The following is a 6450-nucleotide window of genomic DNA, read 5'->3' as shown; positions in this document are numbered from 1 at the left end:
CAGACAGGACTGAGCATACACACACACACACCCCCCCCCCCCCCCCCCCCCCCCCCCCACAAAAAGTCACGGAACTGGTCGATGATCAAACTAGCGAAGAGCTGACTCATTGGAAAAGACCCTGATGCTGAGAAAGATTGAGGGCAAAAGGAGAAGGGGGCGATAGAGGATGAGATGGTTGGATGGTATCACTGATTCAATGGACATGAGTTTGAGCAAACTCCAGGAGATAGTGAAGAACAAGGAAGCCTGGTGTGCTGCAGTTCATGAGGTCGCAAGGAGTCAGACATGACTTAGCACCTGAACAACAGCAACAGACTTTAGCAGGGAAGCACCTTGAATGTGTATGTGACACTTTTAACCTATTTGCTTAGAATCTGATCTAGCCCTCAGGGGTGATCCTCAACCCTCTTTTCTCATCTGCCCTTTGGTTTCCATGCCTGGGAGGAGGTGAATGGCCCATCTGACCTCAGCTCCAGTTTCAGGGGGGTAAGGGAGGGTGTAGGGAGACGACTGCTCCCTGCTTGAGCTCGAGCTCAGTACTGGGTAACTTCCGTGGGAGGGTGGTGTACTGAGTGTTGGGCCTGGCATCCCAACAAGTGAACATGTATTCCCGCTGATTTGTCCTCTTCTCCTGGCACTAGAAGTCAACCTACCCTGTAAATAAAGACACCAAACCAGCAATTCGGTTTTCCCACAGCGAGGCCCGGAGCACGGAGCCTGGGATCCCTGAGTTCTGAGCCAGGCAGCCACTGGCCTGACCTTGGGCAAGTCCCTTGCCTTCCCCAGGCTAGAGCTACGTCCGACCTGTCAGGTGAGGGGCCCTGGATTACATATCCTTCCGGCTGCTTCTAGACCTGATGCTCCAGCCAGCACTCGGTGTTGCCAAGAAACCCCAGGAGAAGGAAGAGAATTTGTTCTCAGCTTCTCCCTTTGATTTTCTGAGTAACTGCAGTTGAGCATAGAGGTGTGGAGGCTGTCAGCGGTGCCTCTTCCACATTCTGGTTTCCCTGGCTAGCAGGGGACAGATGCTGGGCTTTTTGCCCACCTGGAGTGTCTCCCCCGGAGGAGGCAGAGCAGGCAGCGGATCCAAAGTGGGCTGAAACGTTCGTGGCACCTCCTTTAGCATAGATTTCGTCACGTAGCATGTGCAGCCCCAGATGGGGCTGAGCTCAAAAGCAAAAGGACAGGGAAGTGAAGCCAGAAGCGAATGTACCGAAACGAGCTTAAGGGCTCTGGTGTTTGACAGAAACAATCTGGGACTAAACTAAAGCAAAATAGAAGGAACTCTCCTGATTTCTTTAAATGAGTGCTTGAATAGGATTAATGTCCCAGGTCTCTCCTTTCTCCAGAGGCCCCGGGAAGCAGGGCTGGAGCCAGGGTGAGGTGCCTTGTGGACACTGAGTGGCAACTTCAAGGTCACACCCTGGGCACCTCACTCTCCCCACCCAAGCCACACCAGGCGAGTGTAAACATTGTCTTTCATTTCAATCTCAACTTGAAAAATAGATTAAGAAGCTACAAACCCAACTGAAGTCTAAACAGTTGCCCTTTGTTAGAGGCACGCAGCTGAGCAGGAAATTAACAATGAGGAATTCACACTTGGCAAGACGCAAAAATATGAAAGGCCGATGGCTGATTTCCTAGTGGGCAAGGTTATCTTCCTCAACAGAGAGCTTTCGGTTGTCGGAGGAACAGTTTGCTGGGTCCCAAAACATTCAGGATCAGGCCCCTGTGTCCGCATCAGCCTGGCGTGCCCATCTGGAGCAGGATGTGCAATTCTCTGCTTGTGGTTTTAGCTTGACTCCACTGAAGCCAAGGGCCAAGGACTGAGAGAGAGAGATGAGGGGCTATGTGTTGAGATTGGGCCCCTTGTTTGTTTGCTTTTTAATTTGGCTGCTCTAGAACTTCATTTCGGCACAGAGAATCTTCGATCTTCGTTGTGGCACAGGTTCGGGACGGCGAGGGGTGGGGGGTGTCTTTACTTTAGTTGTTGCATGAGAACTCTTTAGTTGTGACATGTGAGATCTTAGCCCCCTGACGATGGAACCCGAGCCCCCTGCATTGGGAGCATGGAGTCTTAGCCACTGGACCACCAGGGAAGTCCCTGGCGCCCAAGTTTTGGATACTCAGGATAGCCAGAGTTCTAGCTTTCCTGTCGCCCAGCCCAGGCAGAAGGGTAAGGCAAACAGGCAAGAAGGAGCCTGTCATAGCTCCTTCAGGTCCCCGAGGCATGCCCCCGAGGCATGCCCCCCAACATCCCGGCTCTGCTGCCTTGGGAACTCCGTGCTACCATTAGGCCAGCATCTATCAGCTCCTCACCAGCAAGTTCTCTCTCTCCCTCCTGACACGGGCATCTGTGAGAATCTTTGAAATTAGTGGGTGTGTCACAAAAGGTGGAAAATGCACAACGGGGCTGAAACCAGGACAGCCAAAATGAATAAAATTAAAGGCTCAAGGGGACTAGCTGACCTAGAAATTACTCGTCCCTCTGTTCCCTTCCCCGCAGGCTTCTTTCTCCCTTAGACCCAAGGTGGAGAAGAAGGGCTAGGACCTGATAAAAATACTGAGGCTTGTTACCTCCCTGCCTTCCTTGGATGATTAGAGGAAAACCCCTGAGACCCTTAAGCGATGGCTTCTCGCCTAGGGTTCTCCCAAGGGCTGCACCCACATAGGCTTGGAAATGGTTAGAATGCCTTGAGGCTATTTACACAAAGGATGTGTGGTATTTGCATGTAATTTCCCTATGCGATATGAGCCATCTCTCCCCAGACCATTTGTTCCAAGTTAAAAGTATTTTTATGACTCTCTTGATGACTCTCACTTCTGGATTTTTCCTCTTGTCTGTGCCATCTTCTCCCTCAGGACCTCTCCTTGGCCCACATCTCTGGCAAGGGGAGTCCGGAGGCACCAAGCAAGGACCTGGGAGGAATGCAGGTCTTTCAAGGGTTTGCTTATCTCACCTGCACCCTGAGCACCGGGGGAGGTTCTTTTTTCCAAAAACGGTAACACTGTGTGATTGCATTGTAGACCGTGGGACTCTAACCTAACTCACAGAAAATCTCTGATCTGGAATTTTCTCTGAACTACCGGCATCCCTTTCTTCTGCCTCCTGACCCTAGTCAGCCCGTACCATTATCACTTCTTCTTTCTTTTTTAAGTCTTAACTCTTTTTTTTTTTTTTTTCTGGTTCTGCTGGGTCTTGGTTGCTTCGACCGCGCTTTCTCTGATTGCGGTGAGCGGGGGCTAGTCTCTAGTTGAGATGCTTGGGCTTCTCATTGCAGTGGCTTCTCTTATTGTGGAACACAGGCTTTTAGGTGTACAGGTTTCAGTAGCTGTGGCATATAGGCTCAGTAGTTGTGGTTTGGGGGTGGACTTGGTTGCTCTGGGATCTGCCCAGACTAGGGATCAAACCCACGTTCCCTGCATTGGCAGGTGGATTCTTATTCACTGTACCACCAGCGAAGTCCCGATCACTTCTTTTTTTAAACTGAGTCTTGATTCACTAATGGCTTCTTTGTAATAGTAAGGATTGGAGGAAGAACAAAGTTATACGCTTGGGGAGTGTTATCCAAGATAGGAAACAGGGCTGCCCTGGTGGCTCAGTGGTTAAAAAAAAAAAATCTGCTTGCCAATGCAGGAGACACGGTTTCCATCCGTGATCCAGGAAGATCCCACATGCCTCAGAGCATCTAAGCCCATGCGCCAGTTATTCAGCCTGTGCTCTAGAGCCAGGAAGCTGCAACTACTGAGCCCACCTGCCCTAATGAACCACGTGCCCTAAAGCCTGTGCTCCACTGCAAGAAAAGCCACTGCACCTTGAGAGCCCATGCACTGCAACAAGAGAGTAGCCCCTGCTTGCCTCAACTAGAAAAAAGCCTTATGCAGCAATGAAGACCAAGCACAGCCAAAAAAAAAACAAAAAAACAAATAAAATTATATTTATATATGAAAAGATAGGGAGCAAACCCACTTCCCAAGATCACAGGCTGAGATGAAAGAAGAACAGATCGTTGCAAAAAACAGGAACAGAGCTGCCTGACTGAGCTACATCCTGCCTGACTCTGGCCGCAGATATGGGTAAATCCGCTCAGAGACGGTGCCCCCTTTACCAATGGCCAAGGGCAGGAAGGACAAAGACTTCTTTGATAATAAGATTATAAGGCATTTTACTCTGTGATGTGCTAAAGGCTTTCTGCTTTGAGGCCATACTGATTCTTCGTGACTTGTATTTTATCTTTACCCAGTAATTACAAGGTAGGCCCTGTGTGTGATGAAAAGGGTAGCTGGTAGTCATTGGTTCCCTTCCAAAGATATGTCTAAAAGCCTTCTAGTGGTGAGGGTCAAGGGTTGGAGGGAGGGCTCTGAACTCTGCCACGGAGCCCTGGTGCTTGGGAAAAGCTTCCATCTGCTGGCCTGGGCCAAGGACTTGCCTGCTCCTCGGCATCAGTCAAAAAAAAAAAAAAAAAGACAAATATGTGTTCCTGCCATCCCGGGGACAACCAAGGCAATTGGGTGATGGTATCTTTGTCACCAGGTCTGCAACTGAGAAGAGGACAATTAAAAGTACAAAAGAGGAAACTCCCTGGCAGTCCAGTGGTTGGAAATCTGCCTTCCAGTGTTGGGGGATGCCGGGTTCGATCCCTCGTCAGGGAACTAGGATCCCACATGCCCACCAGTCAACTAAGCCCCGTCTAGGCAACTGCTGAGCCCGTGCACAGCACAACTGAGACTGCAGGCAGCCAAGTAAATAAATAAATGAATTAAAAAACTAGTACAAAAGGTAATCAGGAAAGAGACTTTGTGAAATGGCTTTTACAAATCTAATCAAGGGAACCCAAGGGCCCAACAAGTACACTGAATGTTGCTGAAACATTGCTGACATCGTGTTCTAGCAGTTGAAGTTTTTGCTAATCAGTCTACGCTCTCACCAGACCCACACAAAAAAGAAAAGGTTTAAAACACACATGTCTGTAATTAAGCTCTGGAGTGGTGTCTTCTGTCTGTCCCAGTGACCCACTGTGGGTGTGTGTTCTCGTTCAGAGAAGCCCTTCACCTGTCATCCCGCCTTGACTCTCCTTGCTCGCATAGTTTCCAAAAGGCATGATCCGAGCTTGACTGTCTCGATCTACTCTGAGTTGAGGGTCTCCTAACTTGATCTACTCTGAGTTGAGGGTCTCCTAACGATCTACTCTGAGTTGAGGGTCTCCTAACTTCAGAGCTACATGAGCTGCAGAAGGGACCCATAAACAGAGAATGTGTATAGAATTCTGCTCTTTGAAAGGAGCTAAATCAGAGGGTTAGAAGTAGAAGTGGAAGCAGTGTCAGATTTTGTTTTCTTGGGCTCCCAAATCACTGCAGATGGTGACTGCAGCCATGAAATTAAAAGATGCTTGCTCCTTGGAAGGAAAGCTATGACTAACCCAGACTATGTCTTAAGCAGATAAATCACTTGGCAGACAAAGGTCTGTCTAGACAAAGCTATGGTTTTTCCAGTAGTCAGATATGGATGTGATAGTTGGGCCATAAAGAAGGCTGAGCACAGAATTGATGCTTTTGCACTGTGGTGTTGGAGAAGACTCTTGAGAGTCCCTTGGACTGCAAGGAGATCAAACCAGTCAATCCCAAAGGAAATCAACCGTGAATATTCATTGGAAGGTCTGTTGCTAAAGCTGAAGCTCCGATACTTTGGCCACCTGATGCGAAGAGCCGACTCATCGGAAAAGACCCTGGTCCTGGGAAAGATTGAAGGCAAAAGGAAGAAAGGGCGATAGAGAATGCGATGGTTGGATGGCACCACCAACTCAATGGACATGAGTCTGAGCAAACTCTGGGAGACAGTGCAGGACAGAGGAGCCGGGCGTGCTGCAGTCCATGGGGTCGGACACGACTTAGAGACTGGGCAACAACAAAGTGAGACGGATGTCGGTGGCGACGTCTTCCGAGCGGGTCACCAGCACTGATCAATCTCCCTGGCCCCGGGGAGTCCCTTTGAGGCTACGGCGCTGGGGGTGGAGGGAACCCACCCGAAGTTCCTCGGCTGGGGCGGGCGGGCTAGAGGCACCCCTCTGCGGGGTTTCTGACCATTGCCTTTGGGATGCTGAGGGGTGGGGCTGGAGAAGGCATCCTCCCGGCCGGGAAGCCGCGTGCGCCCTTCGGATGCTGGGGACAATGGTGAGCGAACTCCTGGGCCTCGACCTGGCGCGCGCGGCGAGACGGCGGCTCCCGCGCGGTCACCTGAGCGGGGTCAGCTGGCTCCGCGGGGGCAACGCGTCCCCGGCCCCTCCAGCCCGCGCTGGGCCGCGAGCCCCGGGCCGGCCGGGCGCGCCCGGCGGCCGCTCCGCCGAGTGCCGCCGCCCATTGGCTGGCACGGCACGGGCCGCTCCCGCCCCGCCCCGCCATTCGGGGACGCGTTGCCCCCGCGGAGCCAGCTGACCCCGCTCAGGTGAC

The sequence above is a fragment of the Oryx dammah genome, unplaced genomic scaffold (assembly GCF_014754425.2).
Source record: "Oryx dammah isolate SB20612 unplaced genomic scaffold, SCBI_Odam_1.1 HiC_scaffold_8, whole genome shotgun sequence".
Lineage (NCBI taxonomy): Eukaryota > Metazoa > Chordata > Mammalia > Artiodactyla > Bovidae > Oryx > Oryx dammah.
This window is presented reverse-complemented; position numbering follows the sequence as displayed.